General features: G+C 39.5%; 1 protein-coding gene across 3 annotated transcripts in view; it reads right to left on the reverse strand.

The window, feature by feature from the left end:
- The window catches only part of PLCL1 (phospholipase C like 1 (inactive)), a 249,477-nt gene that overhangs the window by 211,505 nt on the left and 19,556 nt on the right, over positions 1-18,416 (reverse strand). The window lies entirely within an intron of this gene.

Consider the following 18,416-nt stretch of genomic DNA (forward strand, 5'->3'; position numbering starts at 1 on the left):
ATGCTTGCACAGGAACTATAAGAAGGGAGGGTTAATATACTGCCCTACCCAACTAGAGTGAGACCAGTGGCTCACTCAGATCAAGCCCCTTCCAGCCAATGAGTTCAAACTGTAGTTTGTACCTTCTTGGCTGAAATTCCCACCTCCTCCCAGGAAGGCCCCCACAGCCTCCTGAGGAGGAGAAACCTGGAAGCTGCCATTGGTTGCGGGGGGGGGGGGGGTGGCGGCAAAGTACTGCTCTGGTTAGCAACTCAGCCATGGGGTAAGTCCTAGAGGTCAATTATTCTGTGAAAAGGAAGCCTCACTGCAATTAAAAACAATCCCATAGCTGTATTTTCCAGTGGGTTCTTCCCCCTGCCTAGTTACGGGAGGGAAAAGAATCCATTTCCATCTATGCTGTGCTTTTATTTACATTGTTCTATTTTTATTTATTTTTAAAAGCCATCTTATTTCATTGATTTTAAATTCTTTCTTTACTGTAATTATTTGTTTAGCTCTATTTTATTTTCATCTGTTTTCTGAGCAACCTTAAATCTCATGCTCAAAAATAGGCAGGATTATAACTGGCTGTAGTGGCTGGGGATCTGGGGATTTGTAGTCAAAAAGCAACTTTTCCAAGCTCTCCCCATCCCTGATATCTAACTGTATATAAGTAAAATAGATGACAACAAGCCAAGCAAGCAAATGCTCAGAGTAAAAGCCTAATATGAATTGGGTCCATGAAGCTCCCAAACCATTCAACTTCATTTGCACTGGACAATTACAACAGGTGCACCAGGAGAGAAAAATGAGAGACTGCCCATCTGTTTTGTGCTGATTTTCAATCTAGATACAGCAGTTTGCAAGGGAATAGCTGAGGGCAGATTATGGATCCAAAGGCACGTCTTTAAAAACCCATCATCTTGATTGTCCTGCATAATCCAAGGGAAAACCATCTCATTTTTTCTAGTGTACCTCATGGCATTCTGTAGCAGGAAATATTAATCGCCTATTTGCCTTACCTAAATTGTTCGTGTGGGAGAAGAACAGAAAGAAGGAAGGGCACAAAGGAATTATTTCCAAATAATTATTTTATACAGCCATGTATCTACAGATTAGCACAATTCGATGCTGACCACAATGCTTTTGTCCTGGTGATTAAAGGTGCATCTACGCTGTAGAAATAATGCAGTGACACCACTTTAAGTGCTTTAGCTCCATCCTATGGAATCTTGGCATTTGTAGTTTTACAAAGCCTTTAGCCTTCTCTGCCTCAGAATGCTAGTGCCTCACAAAACTACATATCCCAGATCCATAGCATTGAGGCATTCCGGTTAAAGTGATGTTAAACTGCATTAATTCTGCAGTGTAGATGCAGCCTACGATGTAGCTAAGTCCAATAGCACTCTTGTTTCCCGAGAAGGGGAGGAACTGGCACTAAAACAGTAAGTGATACCTGCTCCTCCTTGCACACTGATGGTCTTTGCTTTGCTGTTCTAAATATCAGCCTTCCTTAGAGTTATTTTCCAATACTGGACTTCCCCCCCCCCCCCCCCCAAGAAAGAGAACTGCAGAACAGAACTGTTATTTGTCACTCAGCAAAGGTGCCATCATATTCGTAGGCAGCTCAGGTGGTTTGATGCCATCCTCACCATTGAGTTGCTGGGAACTGCAATTTAACAACATCTGGAGGGCACCTTAATTCCCACCCCTGCCTATCCATTTAGAAAAGAAACAGAAGCAGACAAAAATAAAGAAATGTAATTTATGTTTTTCAATGGAGACCTTTGCTATACAGAAATGGAAGTTTGTATATTTTTAAGCTCATAACTTTCCCAGGCTCTAGAATATTGCTGTATTGAATAGAGAAGAGGTTGGGAAATGATTGTAAAATAAAGCAAATGTGAGTATTAGGCTGCAATGTTTCAATTACACTTGCTGAATCAATTATATTTACTGCAACCCTTTATTCATTCTATTTACCGAAGCTTCCTTGTTATGGTGGAACTAGACAGGGCTAGCTGGGCACCAAACTGCATCTTTAGTGAGTTTTGGTGCCAACTCATAAAAACTTCCTATAATAAAGTTTCTAACAGTGGACATTTTTATATTGCACTAATGCCAAAAAATATAATCCCTTAAACCCATTCTAAGATTTAACTCTGCTGAAACACATAATGAAGTTTTCAAAACGCTTTCAGTCAACTAACTTGTCTTTTTTAATCAATACTTCATGGCTGAAACTTTAGTTATCACAAAGTCCTTTTTAATACAAACAGGGTCAAAGACTTAAATGCCTGAAATATCTTACTGTTTGTGTCAGATTGGCAAGGATTTTCCTCGGCCACACACAGTAAAACTGTAATAACAGGACTAAAAGGCAGCGTGTTCCTCAGAACTCTACATTCAAGGTCAGCATCAGGGACTGAAATCACTGGGCACTGGCTAAGGGCCACACGTTTGCATGAGAGCTGCTCTGGACCTTCTGGCATGGTTCCTCATTCTCCCTGATATTATTATATGTTCACCTGTCCTCTCCAAACATAGAAAAAGTAGCCAAAGAAAAGAGATGGAGAAAGGTGATCTGATAGACTTGCGCACTCTCTTCCCTGGATATGTTTTCTGGATTTGAGGATACTACATTTTAGCCACAACAGCAGACTCCTAAAGAGGGAGTCAAGGGGCTGAGACCTAACTTTTAACCTTCTACCTCCAACAAACACAGACCTTTCTTTCATTGGGGCTGCATTTGGTGTGTTTTACCTAAACAGCACCTAAAAGTCTCCCAAATGCAACAGCAAAGGCTTCTTGAGAAATTCCAATGTTCTCTATCTTATAAGGGGGTGGGTAGCCTCACAAAGAGCAGCCTGGATGTCAAAGGGAGCAGCTGTTTGTGTTCCTAATGGAATTTAAATTTCACTTCCTGGACTTTAAAAAGCTTTGTCTCTCAGAAACCACATGGCCAGAAGGAACTGCCTCTGCTTGCATGGATATCCCTCCCTATCATCTTAACTGAGAACGACAACACTCTCTGGCTTTTCTTCGCGAACGAAGATTCAGGAAGGACTCATCCCATGCTTTCTACAAGCGTGTTGATGACTGAAAAGGCCGATCCGAAATAAATAAGTCCGGTTGCAGAAAGCACAGCAAAATGTTGTGGTTCTTTCTGCGCTGTTGTTTTTCTTTGAGACTCGTTCAGTGTGAGTTTTCTAAAAAGGCTGCAGCATCGTACATAGTGTGTCTCCATGCCTCCTGGTGAGAGGCCAGGGCGGACCATTGCTGGTGATCGATTTGGCCAAGCCTGAGATGTTGTTTCAGGGAGTCCTTGTATCTCTTCTTTGGAGCGCCCCCTTACACTAACCCGTAGCGAGTTCACCATAGAGTATTATTTTTAGGTGGCGATGGTCCTCCATCCTAGAAACGTGTCCTGCCCAGCTCATCTGCGTCCTCAGTAGCATGGCCTCAGTGCTGGTGATCCCTGCTTGCTCAAGGACAGCAACATTTGTCACATAGTCAGTCCAGTGTATATTTAGAATTGTGCGTAAACAGCGCTGATGAAAGCGTTCAAGGAGTCGTAGGTGTTGGTGATAGGTGACCCATGTTTCAGACCCATAAAGGAGAATAGACAGTACAATGGCTCTATAAAACTGATTTTTGTGCTTCACCTCAGATGTTTGTTACTCCAGACTCTTTTGTGAAGCCTTCCGAATGCGCTATATGCCTTTGCCAGTCTGTGATCGATCTCTTTATCAATCTTGGCGTCTGAGGAGATGATGCTTCCCAGGTAGGTGAACTGCTGGACAGACATAAGCACAGATGTGCCTACAGTGATGTGGGGATGGTAGTGTTCTTCCTGAGGTGCCGGCTGGTAGAAAACTTCCATTTTCTTCAGGCTGACTTCCAGCCCAAAGAGCTCTGCAGCTGTAGCAAAACAAGATGTTAGGCGCTGTAGAGCTGCTTCTGTATGGGCAACATACGAACAACAACAACATCTTGACAAAATATATAGCAGTGATTCTAATGTCATCATATTTTTCTTTCTCCTGTAAGTTTTTGAACACTTTTGCCTGATGAAGAAGCCAGTGAAGCTTCAATAGCTTGCATCATGTATTTTGAGCATTTTGATTGACTCAATAAAGATATAGCTGTTTTGTGAATTTTGGATGCTGGTATACTCTCCTCTTCTTGGTAACAGTGGAAGAAATAAAGCAAAGAGGTAGCAGAGGAAGACTACAAACAAACAGCTGGCAGTGGCCATGGTGGGAAGAAGGTAAGGAAGCACATAAATGAGGCCCCAGTAAAGGCACTGAGTTCAAAAGCCCACTGTCTCACCCACACACACAAAAAAACAAAAAAACAAAAAACAAAAAACATTGACCCTGTGCAGTCTATGCTAACTGTAAAGGCTATTTCATAATCTGGACACAAGATTCCAGGTATGAAACAAAAATCTCAAACATCCACCAGGTATGAAAAGAACTTCAGGCTCATCCATCTTCCTTCTCCAAGAATGTTTGGCATCTGTACTCGCTGAGTACAGCAGGCTATGGAGCAATGACTCTGGATGACTATAGTAGGTAGAAAAGAAAAACGTGTGTCTATTACTTTGACGAATACATACAAAAGCAAAACAAAAGTGAAGAATGTGGAAATGGATTTCTACTTAAAATGCTTTTGCTGCTGTGAAACAAGAGACACAATTTATCACAAAATCTCAGCCTTATGAAACTGGATGCTATCCACAGCCTTCAAAACAATCCCAACATTGTCATAAAACAGGCTAACAAAAGAGAAGCCATGATCATCATGAACAAGTTGGACTACATACAGGAGGCTGAAAGACAGGTGTTCAACACCATATTTTACAGAATCTTGTTTACATATCTCACTGATTAATATCAGAAGGAAATGCAGAAAATACTCAGAAAATGCCCCACCGATGAACAAAACCCAATTGAAATGGACACACCTCTAAGACACATTCTATCTATTATCTAAAATACACAAACAGGCAACACAGAATGACCCATTGTCTCAAGACCTGAAATCTTCACTTCCAAGTCATCTGGATATATGGACTCATCACAGCCCATATGCCATCAATGCTGTGTGAAGGATAGAACTAACTTCCTGAGGAAAATACAATCTATCCACAACCTCCCAGAGAACACCCTCTTAAACAACCACTATGGATGTAGAATCCATGTACATCAACATCACACACAAATATGGACTACAAGCCATCAAAAACACCATTCTGAAGGGGTTAGAGCATATCTGGCCACAAAACTCTGCCACTTTATATTAATTCATAACTACCTCTGGGGATAACATGTGCTTTCCCATCAATGGAGATGCTATAAGCACCCACATAGCACGACTATATGCCAACATGATTATGACTGATCAGGAAGAGAGCTTCCTCAGAATATGTACCCAGAAACTTCTCTTCTATCTTAGGTACCTCAGTGGCATCTTTATCATCTGGACCCAGGGAAAGGAATCACTTGAGAGGTTTCACAAGGATTTCAACAACTTCCATCCTATGAACACCCTGAGCCTAGAACAATCCACACAATAAGTTCATTTTCTTGACAACACTGTGAAAATATACAATGGACTGCTACAAGTGATAGTTTTCAAACAAAACAAAAATTCAAAGAAAAATTGGGAAGAGAAACTAGCAAAGGTATAAATAAAGATAATGGTTTCCTGTTCCACTACATATAGAATCATAGAAGCATAGAGTTGGAAGAGACCACAAGGGCCATCCAGTCCAAGCCCCTGCCATGCAGGAGCACAGTATCAAAGCATCCCTGACAGATGGCCACACAGCCTCTGTTTCAAAACCTCCAAATAAGGCGACTCCACCACTCTCTGAGGGAGTGTGTTCCACTGTCAAACAGCTTACTGTCAGGAAGTTCTTCCTAATGTTGAACAGGAGTCTCTTTTCCTATAGTTTGAATCCATTGGTTCAGGCCCTGTTCTCTGGAGCAGGAGAAAACAAGCTTGCTCCAGCCTCAATATGACACCCCTTCAAATATTTAAACAAGGCTGTCATGTCATCTCTTCTTCTTCTCTTCTCCAAGCTAAACATACCCAACTCCTTAAGTATCTCCTCATAGAGCATGGTTTCAGACTCTTCACCATTTTGGTCACCCTCCTTTGGACACACTGCAGCTTCTCAATATCCTTTTTAAATTGTGGTGTCCAGAACTGGACACAGTATTCCACTTTATTCTGCTGATCAAAGCAGAATAGAGTAGTACTATTACTTCCATTGATCTAGACACTATACTTTTATTGATGCCGCCTAGAATCATATCGGCTTTTTTAGCTGCCATATTACACTGTTGACTCATGTGCAACTTGTGGTCTACTAGGACTCCTGGATTCCTTTCACGTGTAGTCTTGTTAAGCCAGGTGTCCCCCATCCTATATCTATGCATTTCAGTTTTCTGCCTAAGTGCAGTACCTTACATTTCTCCCTGTTGAAATTCATTTTTTTTTAGTTTTGGCCCAGTATATATATATTAATACACAGGTCTTCATATCTACATATTCAGTTGATAAGGTTCTGACCCCAAGGGAACTGACTTTGACCCTAGACTGAGTTCCAGAAACCCCTACAGATGGCTTCTATGTATGAAGTTATACTGACAGAGAGTGTAGAGATCCCATGTAGTTACCTATCTCTAACTAAAGGGGAAATTGCTAGCTGGTTGACATAAAGAAGGGAAAAGGAAAGAGCAATTTGCATAACAAGTTCTTATCCAGAGAAAGTAAAGATGCACAAACCTGCCCAGCAATCTACCTGCCTGCTTACCTATCTATCACTCCTCCTCCCCCATTCCCATTTACTTGTTACACACATTAATGCTTTTTATTTCTAGCATCTGCATAGTGCATTGAATTTTTTTCTAAACCAGTATACATGTATACATTAATTTATGTAGAAGAAGACACTCAAACATGTATAATAATCTATCCACTCCTTTTTCCACCTGATAGACAGAGGGATATTCACAAGTGCTTGCCACCCAGGTTCATGTATATAAACCTTGCAGTTATATGAAAGTGAGTACTTATGCCAACAATATAACCACTGTCCCACAAATACAGCAAGGTGCAGATGTGCCATTCAGTTATCAGAAAGCCTGATCCACAAGTAAAGATACACTGAAGTGAACAGAGATGATTTAGAGCAGTGCTACTCAAAATGGTGGTCTGTGGACCAATGCCAGACAGCAATGATTTTCTAAGAAAGAAAAAAACAATTGTAGTCAATGGATGCAAATATGTCCCCATTCCCTGGGCCAGGAGGAACCCTTGCAGGTCCTTCACATAAAACAGTTTAAGACGCTTTCTATATGATTTCTACTGATGCTAGGGACACTGTTGGGAAAGTATGAAGAACGTCATCATATATAGCAAAAGACCAGAGCTTCAAATCCCATGGGTTTCAGAGAGATTAATCTTGCAATACTAACACAGTTGCAAGGGTGTAAGCTTCCAGTGGCACTCACTTCCAAATAAACATACCTAGAATCAGACTACCTATAAACTGAAACCTGAATTAAGGGAATAAAATCAAACACAGAAGATAAATCTGTTCAACAGCTCACTGAAAGTTAGGAAAAAAAGAAAGTTCAATACCAGTATGTTCATTCTGTACTAATGTGCTTCTATATGACAAAATCATTTACATACAAGGAGTCCTATGTGGAATGTATATGAAAATTGGAAAACTGAATCTTACTTTTCAGCTTTAAATCCATATCCCCCTAGCAAATGAATTATTTAGACTGATATATCCCCATCTGTAGTATCATCATATAACTGGTACTGGAGGAATAAAACCTGTATGAACAGGCCATAAATGCTTTAACATACTAGCTCATTTAGCCACAAAAGCCTTTTAAAATGTTGTTGAGGTCAGGAGAGAGCGAGAGAACACAAAGAGTCAGCTTGAGCCTATTGGTTTCCGCTGCACTGAAAAGGCCAAGGTTATCAGCACTGAACAAACTCATGGGGAAGTCATCATATGCCATTAGCTCAACTGTCATTTTAATCGAGGATGCAGGACAGTGCAGATAGCTGGATCGAGTGCAGATTTTGCATTTGGAACAGGCTGGGGAAACACCTTGAAAACCACATGAGGATTAGCATATAACAGTACGATATGGTTACAGCTATGCAATTATGATATGCAAAATGCCCCTCTCTCCTCACCCACGGGTGAGCAACAGGTGTTTCCTTCATACATACCAATGCACAGGTGGCTGTGACACACACCACATCCAGTTATCTAGATAACAGTTATCCCATGCACCCACCCCCTGCTCCCAAAATTCCATAACATTGGGAAAAGGGACTGGAGGAAGCAGCCTTGGGGTTTGGTTGAGGGCTGATACAACAGGGCCGGAGAGCCTGCAACCCTCCAGATATAGGTGGACTCCCTCAGCCTCAATCAGCCTGTCCAGTGGTGAGAGATGATGGGAATAGAAGCTCATAGTAATCTGGAGGGGAGGAGGATGTCTGGCTCAGAAGTACAAGTTTCTAGGTACTTGTCCTGCTCTTTAGACTTGCTTTGACTGCATTCCTGTTTAGACACAAGGACAGCTGATCCAACAGATATTTGTAAAGAAACAGACAATGATGTAAATGAAGCCAATTCATGTGACATCTGGCCCCCAAAACCACAAAACATGCCCACAGATGATATAAACTGAATCCCTGTACCTCAAATAGCATTCTTCCACTCTGGATTTTGGAAGATTAGATTGTTACACATCATCATAATATCTCTGTTGTTATTATTACATTATTATTATTATTATTATTATTATTATTGCCTTATTTCCCAATAAAGAAACTCAGTTTACAGAATTTTTTTCAAAAAATGCAATTAAAAACGGTTACACAAAAAGAGAAATAAAAATATATAGAAGTTATTATTAAATTCCAATTAAACAATACCTAGAAGTAAAACACTTTGAAACAGAGCCATTAAAAGACAAAGGGTAAAAAATCACCATAAAAACCACAACATCAAAAGCCACTACAGTCAATTCCTGAAAAGCCTATCAGAACAGAAAAGTGTTAACTTGTCAGCAGGAAGGAGGGGGCCCTCTTAGCCTCCCTAGGGAAGAAGATCCAAAGACTGGGAGAGGCCACCAAGAAGACCTTCTCCCACATTCCCACAAAAAGAAACAGATAATGGAAAGACTGAAGGAAGTGCCTCCCCTGAAGATCTTGGAGCCCAAGCAGGCTCTCGTGCTCTCTTTTTTGGGACCATGTTATCTTCTCCCATTGTGGATCAGCTACTTTTATGCCCACCTTCAATTTTTGTACGCATGACATCCATCTGTGGGTCTGCCAGTATCAAACAGTAAGTGATTTGGGTAGCTCTTGTAGGGACCTCACTCACTATCTACAGGATTAAGAGGAAAAGTACCAAATCATCACTTGACCTTCTAAGAAGCCGTGTTGCATAGAGCAGAGCAGACCATTGCCCATTATTCTTTTTTTTCCCCTCAGAGCTCTTCAGAGATGGCTGGCAGCTCTTCAGAGGGGCTCTTTTTTCCAGTTGCTTTATGCTATTAATAAATTCCATGCTGACTTTTTGAGGGAGAGAAAAGGACAAGCTCATAACAGTTTCATGTTCATGGTAAATTAATTTGTTAGATATTGAAGAGGGAGGAAGAATAGGCTTGCAATTATTATTTTTTTAAATTAATTGTTGGGCACTAAAAGACAAAACAGCTAATGGCTGGAAAGCATTTTTTAAAAAAAAAAAACATAACTGATTTACGTTAGGCAAATGACAAGAGGACAAATTGCTCCAGGAAGCTATCCGCACATATGAAAATAATTACAAATTACTAAACCCAGGAGCATTATTATAGCTCTTTCTTGACATGGTGATAAGACACAACACAGTTCAGCTAACCAGAGATCCAAGGACCTCTCCAAATGAGGCTATTGCTATACAACCCCACTGGAAGTTTATGAGAGACCAAAAAGATGCTGCCTTCAGTTTGGAGCCCTCCCAAATCTTCCATCTTGTTTCTTGCCAGGGAAAATCGATTACGAAAAAATAGATGGAACAACTGTACAGTATCTTTTAAGCATGAGCAATATAACTCCTGTATCTTGAACCATTCCTGATGCCAAAGATGCTTCAAGAGAGATGGGTCCTAGCTAGTAATCAATTATATTACTAACAACAACCACCAAAGCCAGAAATTCTATGAGAGGTAGGCCGTTCTGCACCTCCAGTAAGAGAAAATCTGTGGTTCACCTTGCTAACCCTCAATGTTTGTACCAAAATATACACTTCAACACAATGAGGTATTTTCTGTTATTGGCACAAAGTAGGCTTCTTCACAGTCAGCATGGTATAGTGGTTTGAGCACTGGACTGTGATCCTGGAGATCAGGGTTCAATTGCCCACCTGGTCATGGAAACCCACTGGGTGATCTTGGGTGAGTCACACACTGTCAGCTCCCCAAAAAACTGAGATAGGTTCACCTTACAGCTGTCATAAGTCAGAAATGACTTGAAGGCATCAAACACTTCTTTACAGAGGCCAAATCTCACCAGCATTGTTAAGCATACCATCATTCAACATAGGATAGGAAAGAATATGGATTATTATTTGTTCCCAGGTCAGGAAACTCCATCAGGAACATTAATGGACAGCAAGAATCTTGAGCAGTTTTCTCCTTGTATTCAAGTGTCCCAAAGAATTATAGGGGAATTTTTCTATATAGAAAAACATATTTTTTTGGTGCAGCTCCATGTTTTTCTACATAGAATAATTTCTCCCCAACACTTCAGGACATTTAAATACTGGCATAACATTCTCTGGAGGAGTGTTCATTTTCTCCTGCAGCAGGGAGAAAAGTACCATAATTCTTTGTCCCAGTGTGCCAGCATGAAGTAGTCAAGCACTTGCAGCCCAAGTTCAACTACAAAGGTTTCAGTTTTCAACTACAAAGGTTTCAGTTTTGATTCACTTTCTTACACTGCATGCCCATCAACTCATATTTGGGATGGATGTGTAGACAGAAAATAAGTGTAATCACCTACTTCTGAAAGACTACCCTCTTTCATTGTCTGCAAAAGGAATTTCACACTGTCAAAGCCAGAATGAGATAACATGAATCTCATGCTAAGAATGAAATGTATTTCTGAATCATCTAGAAAGGGCCTTTTAACAAAAATGTATTTTTACATGAGATATATCTCATATCTATCTAGAATAGATATAGAATAGATACTAGAATCTTTTGCATATCTTGAAAAAATGACCCAATTTTATTTAATTACTTATTTATTTATATACACACATACACACACTCTTTTTTTATTCATTTTTTATTTTATTTTAAGGCAACTGTATGAATGGAAGACTTCCATGAACCGGAATCATCAGAAGCCCTGCCCAGGTCTTGCAAGCTCAGGGCCATTGCTTCCTAATGGCCTCCCTCCTTTCCTAAAGCCAACTCATGTGCCAGACGAAGCTTCAACTGGATAGACATTATTCTGCTACAACAGAGTGAGAGATAGCTTCCTGATCCAAGGGTTGAACCCAATGTTGCTGTTCTCTTTTGTTAGTATTCTGCATTCTCCATAGAAAGGAGGAAGTGGGAAGAGGAAGAAAAAACAGGAATGTAGCAGCACCTTTAGGGTTAACTGGTTTTTATTTTAGCATGAGCTTTCTATTTTAAAAAAAATCAGTTAGTCTTAAAAATGCTTTTATATTAATACTCCCCTTTTTTCTGCCCCCTTTTCTCCTTTTTATGCAAGCAAGAGACTACCATAGCTGCATCTGCACTGCAGAAATAATCCAGGTTGACACCACTTTAACTGCCATGGCTCAATACTATCTAATTCCAGGAATTGTAGTTTCCTGTGGCATCAGAGCTCTCTGACAGAGAAGGCTAAATATCTCACAAAACTACAGTTAACATGGTGTCAAACTGGATTATTGCTGTAGTGTGGGTGCAGCCCACAACTACGTCTTAACATTTATCATGTAACATTAGAGATCATATAACAAATACTGACTAAATAGACTTTTGTTTCTTGAACAAATCATAAAAATGCAAAATAATATCAGCTGCAGTGCAACAAAACCATTTACTGAATTCAAAAGGAAGACTTCAACCAAGGTACATCCTATGTACACATCCCTACTGAATTTAATAGGATTTTCTTCTTAACAGGTACGTCTAGACATCTCCAATTATTTTTCCTGCTGTAATTCATTATGCAGGACAGCAAACACAAACGTATAAAACAGACCCATTTAACTTGTCACTTCAGACTAACTTGGACCCAAAATCACCATAGTTTAACACCAGTGTTTTTAATATGGTACTTAAGCCCTACAATTGGGGAGGGAGGATATAAAGAAGAGATGACATTTAGCTGGGCGTAAAGACACAGCATGGCCATGATGTCATAATGGCAACACCTGTGTACACAGGGCGTCGCCATTATGCCTCCGCCAGCACGTATTAGAGTTAAGGAACGTGTACATGGTGTGCACTCCCTAACCCTAATACCGGCGCTGGCATGCCACTTTTTCGCGGTCCGTAGCGCACCTAAAATCCCAAGATTCTGTAGGATGGAGCCATGGCAGTTAAAGTGGTGTCAAACCACATTATTTCTACAGAGTAGATGCACCCTGTGTATTACTCGCCTAAGAAAACCCTATGAAATTCATGTGTCGCCATAAACCAACAGGCGACACAAAGACACATTCACACAGACAAGCCAAACAACACATGCATCCCCAACCCAAACTGGGTTAGCCTTTGTTTTGCAGGCTGCACATAACCCTGGAGAAACGGTCTAGTGGGTCAGGCAGGAAATGAAGACTCTTGCAAGGGACTTGATAGCTTTCTTTTATTGCCCTGCTGCTAAGTCCCACTACATTTGATAATAGTTCAGGGGGGGAGAGGAAAGGGGAGAGAAAGAAGGGGGAGAAGCAGAAGGGGGGAGTCTAAAAATAGCAAGGCCTTTGTAAGATGAAAACAAAGGCTCTAGCAGTTAAACTCATGAGGTGAAATGATTTGGACTGTGGCAAAAAGGGAAACATTATTCAAGTCCCTGATTTCACTGAGGCTGCAAGAAATTAGGAACATTTATTTCCAATCTCATAGCAGGAACAAGTGATGGAGGATGTTTCTTGCTTCCACTCATCACCCTGGAATAATTAGCCACTATCAACCTCAGCGCCACTACCACCAACTAATCCAGGTTTCAGCACAAAGTACAGTCCTCTACTGGTTCTTCTTAGCTTCCTTCTGCTAAAGGACAGAAAAGTCAGTGTTATCATTCACACAGAAAAATGCAAAGCCAGAGCCACCCATGCTGCAAGCCTCAAAAGAAAAAGAAAATATTCTGAAATCAATTGTTGCAAATGCCAGTCAATATAGCTATATTTATCTCCCTAGTGATTAGTATACAAACATCCCATTAACTTTACTAAATGGCATCCTGATTGGCAAGCCAAATTCTTCCAAACTCTAGAAAGATTTGCCAACAGATGCTTCAAGCACAGCTAGGAACAGCTGAGTTTTCAACAGAGCAGAGAAAAGTTTTTGGGTAGTTTTTGTTTGTTTGTTTGTTTTGTTTTTTGGATTAGAGTTTCCAAAATCTCCCACCTTTAAAACCCAGGCTGGCTGGTAGCTTCTGAGAAATAAGCCCCACCAACCTAGTGAAACCAAGAAAAAAAACATGGGACTGATGAATTGATTTTTGCAGGGTAGATATCCTACCAAGAACACTAAATATGTTTAGTAGCCAGTAAACAGTAAACAGTGGTGTAGTAGCAATCTACTAACATATTTTTATAATGATAGTCCAAACAGCAACACACCCAAAGCAGGATCCAAAACTACATGCAACTATATTAGTCTGTGGGCCCATACAAACAGGCCAAAATAAAGCTGCTTCGGGTCACTTTGGAGGTATGCTGTTTAAATGACACACACATCTTAAGAGGCCAGAAATTGCACCAAAGCTGCGCTCCAGTTCTTAGGATTGGAGCGTGACTTTGGCGCGGCTTCTGGCCTCTTAGGATGCATGCATCATTTAAACAGCATACCTCCAAAGTGATCCGAAGCAGCTTTATTTTGGCCTGTCTGTACAGGCTCTGTATCAACAAAGAAGTGCTAGCTTCCTTCTGAATGCAGGTCTTTTGTAGAATCAGTGGATCTTAACTGTCTATTCAAGACCAAGCAACCCCTAAATCCCCCTAAATTATGAACAGCACACAGCAACATATTGTTGCTGGGGAAACTCCATTTCCTGCCACCAATTCCTGTACAGATTGCAGCTAAACTCAGAGAGGAATGGGGTTGGGGGTAAAATCATCATCCCTGCTCATCAAAAAGTGCAAAGTTTGAATCCTGTGAGTTCAGACTCCACTATGCTGCTGTTTGTGAGTGCTCAGGGCACCACATTTGATCCTGATCCCTCCACCAGGCATCAATTTCTTTTCAACTGAAAAGTGTTTTTCTCACTGTCTTGAACCTCCGTTATGTCCAACATTTAAACAATAACATACAAAACATTTTATGAGTACCTGACAAACAGTAAGCATGATATGCAGTCCAGAAACCTCATGGTTACATAAGAGCAGACACTTGCATAAGAACAGACACTTAAGCATTATGGTGATTTTAACTACTGGTTATGCAAGAGCAGATACTTGCAGAAGGAGGTATCCAATACCTTCTTAAAGCAGCCATTTTGATGGCTGGTGACGGTGGTGAAATGGTATGTCGCCACAGCTCCACTTCCACTACATGACAGGCACAGCAACCAGAATATCCCTAGAACAACCAGAACATCCCCAGAATGGCCTCCAAAATGACTGATAAAACTATAAGCAACACTATCTCCACCACCACCATCACTGGTGCAAGTGACATCTCTGTATATGAAAGGACACTGGCAGATCTTTACAATCTCAGGCACATGCTTCTATTTTTTTTATTGGTATTTTTGAGATTTTAGAAAAAGAAAACAGATTTATCTACTTTCCATACATATACATACTTTTATATCTTAGTCGTTGTTGTTTTTTTACAAAACCCCCTAAATATCCCCTCAGTGCACCCCACTCCCGGAGCCATTCCCGTCTTTATACTCCATCCAAAATTTTAATTCCTCCTGAGGAGGTAATTTCCCATCTTCTTTTCTTAGTACAGTGGACCCTTGTTATACGCTGGGGTTTGGTTCCAAGATCCCCCGTGTATAACAAAATCCGTGTATGCTCAAGTCCCATTAAGTATAATGACATGGCAAAATGGTGTCCCTAATAAAAAATGGAACATCAAGGTAAATTTATACTTTTTTGGAACATTTTCAAACTGTGTATGCTTGAATCCGTGTATAAAAATCTGTGTATAAGAAGGACCGACTGTACATTTTCAAAAAAATTTTTCCATATTTCATCAAAATCATTTCTTTTCCATAATCCTTTTTTTACTTTCAGTTTACATGTTAATTTGTCATTAATTGCTAAATTCCAAACTTCTTTATAGCAATCCTCCAATTTCACATTTAATTTTGTTTTCCAATTTCTTGCTATAATTAATCGTGCAGCAGTAAACAAATTTGTTAAAAGGTTTTTTTCTTCTTTCCATTCTACTTCATTGTATATTGATAACAATACTATATTTGGTTTTCTGTCTATCTTTATATTCATAACATTTTCTATCTCTAATATTACTATTTCCCAAAATTTTTGTACATATTTACATTGCCACCACATATGTAGTTATGATCCTACTTCCTGACAACCTCTCCAACAATATTTTGAATTCTCTTTGTTTATGTAGTCTCACTGGTGTCAAATACCATTTCCAAATCAATTTATAATAATTTTCCTTAATTCACACCGATAAATTTTTCAAATGTCTTTCTTCCCAAATCTTATTCCATTCATTATCACAAATTTTACATCCTAATTCATCTTCCCATATTTCTTTTAAAATAGTTTGATTTAATTTTTCCCTTTTGTTGTCCATTAATATTTTATAAATTTTACTAGTTATACCTTTCATATTTTCATTTTCCTCCATTTCTTTTCCTTTCTGAACTATTTGTTCAAATTGTATATATTTTCCTTTTTCTATATTTTTTCTTCCAATTTTAAACCACTGTTCTATTTGCATAAAATGTAACCAAGACATATTTATCCCCCTAAGTTTTTCTTTTATATTTTCTTTTCCTATTTTTAATTCCATCCAATTTTCCATTTTATCTATTTTCCTTTCCTTTAATTCTTTATCTAATAAGTCTTTTAAATTTTTTGGGAAGGATTTTTCCATTATTATTGGTGTTATCATTGAGTTTTCATTCATTAATCCTTTTTTATATTTATATTTTTATATTTATATTATATTTTATATTTATTCCAAATTTCTAATATATTTTCCATAAATGGGTTTTCAATTTGTTTAATTTTTTTCCTACTAATTTCTTTAAAGAAAATTTTCTCTATTTTCATATCTATCTCTTTTTCCCCCATTTCTAACCAATCCAAATCTGGTACATCCAACATACCTTCTATTACATATCTTAAGTGGTTGGCTTCATAATATCCTTTTATATTAGAGAGACCTAACCCTCCTTTTTTCTGAGGCTCGTATCAAAATTGTTTATTTAATCTACTTCTTTTTCCTCCATTACAATATACATTTAGTAACTGTTGCCATTTACTTAATTCTACCTCTGATATTTTTAGTGGTATCATTCTGGGGCACATGCTTCTAGACACAGTAGGTCCCCTGAGTTAAGGAGCCTGACATGTGTAAATATAGCAACAGGATTCTAAAGGATACAACCATAGCTGCTCAGGTAGAATTGTACTGCTAAAATTGTACAGTAAGAAGGGGCCTTTGATTGCGAGGTAGAAACACCAGTTAACTACTCCAGACCCTGCAGACTTTGCTAGAAGTAAAACTAGCATATGGTGCTTTTCACAAATCTATTGTCACACAGAATCCTTTCTAAAAGTTGTATATCAAAATGAGAAGAACATTGATCTGAATTTTATCTTTAAAACTAATTTTAAAAATTAACTAGCTGGAGTGGAAAAACCAGCACTACAGAACAGTCAAGCATCAACAGGATTTCCCATTGATTTGAGGTATGGCAGTTCTAACTTGGCCCTTTTCATCCCTTGAACCCAGTAGTCCCCAGGCTATATTATGAAATCATAGGAGGCCCCTTCTCATCTTGTCTTTTTGATACTCACCCCAAGAAAGCACATACTGTATTAAAAAGCCTTGGGTCATGTTGGCAGAGGCCCACATTGTAGCCTTTCTCAAACCCCATGATGTTCCATTTCTTAGAACAGGCTTCTACACTGCAAGGGATCCCCAGAGCAGTAAATAAATATAGACAGATAGATGGACAGCTCTACCAGCATGGTAGAGAACTGCTTTTCAAACCCTGTGGCAACACTTAGTCCACACAAGATACAATCTTTGGTAAGGTAACCCTGGTGCCTACCTATTGGTCTTATAATGGCCCAAGAGAAGAAAATTTCAGCCAAGGTACCTTAATCAGTGACAACAAGTGACCAGCCTACAAGGCTACATGTTGTTCAAGTTAACACACGAGATAATCAGACTTAATTTTTTCTCTAAACCTTGCTTTGCCAAGAGCCAAGGAAAGCAAAGGTTTTAGACCACAGCTCCCCCCTCAAAAAAAACCCATCCAATCAGCTGGGGGATCCTGGGAGCTATGATCCCCAAAATAACTCTTCCACTGTCTCAGTTCACAACCTAAGAAAAGTGAGGAAAATGACCACCTATTTTGTAAAGCAACAAGAAAACAACAATGGCAATGACAAAAACCAGATGTGCAAAGTGCTAACTTAATAAATTCTTAGCAGTAACAACCTGGTGAAAGCTGCCATCACCAGGAGGAATAATGATTCTTTGTCCTCCTCTCCTTGCTTAAGGAATAACTATATTTGGCTGGTGGTACATGCTCAGATGGGAGACAGCCAACAAATACCAGGTGCTGTAAGCTCTATTTCAGAGGAAGGAACTGCCAAACCACCTGTGAGCCATTCTTGCCCAATAAAATCCTATGAAATTCATGGGGTCACCATAAGTTGACAGGAGACACGAAAGCACACAGACACACACACACGCTATTTTCCTTCCCTCTACAAACATAAAAGATTCTGTAGCCCTAAGTAAGGAAGGAATCTAGGCAGAAGCATTAAACAACAAGGCTACCCCCCAAGTCAGGGATAAATCCTTTGCTTTATTTAATTGCCTAATTAGACACTAAGCCATGGCAAGCAGGGAGCACACTAAAGGGAGGGCAGGCTGAGATATGCTGCTAGTAAGATTAGATATAAAACCAATAGTCAGAGAGAGGAAGAAAAAGAGCAC

This window comes from Sceloporus occidentalis, unplaced genomic scaffold (genome assembly GCF_023333645.1).
Source record: "Sceloporus occidentalis isolate IW3139 unplaced genomic scaffold, rSceOcc1.0.p SCAF_4, whole genome shotgun sequence".
In the NCBI taxonomy this organism is placed as follows: Eukaryota; Metazoa; Chordata; class Lepidosauria; order Squamata; family Phrynosomatidae; genus Sceloporus; species Sceloporus occidentalis.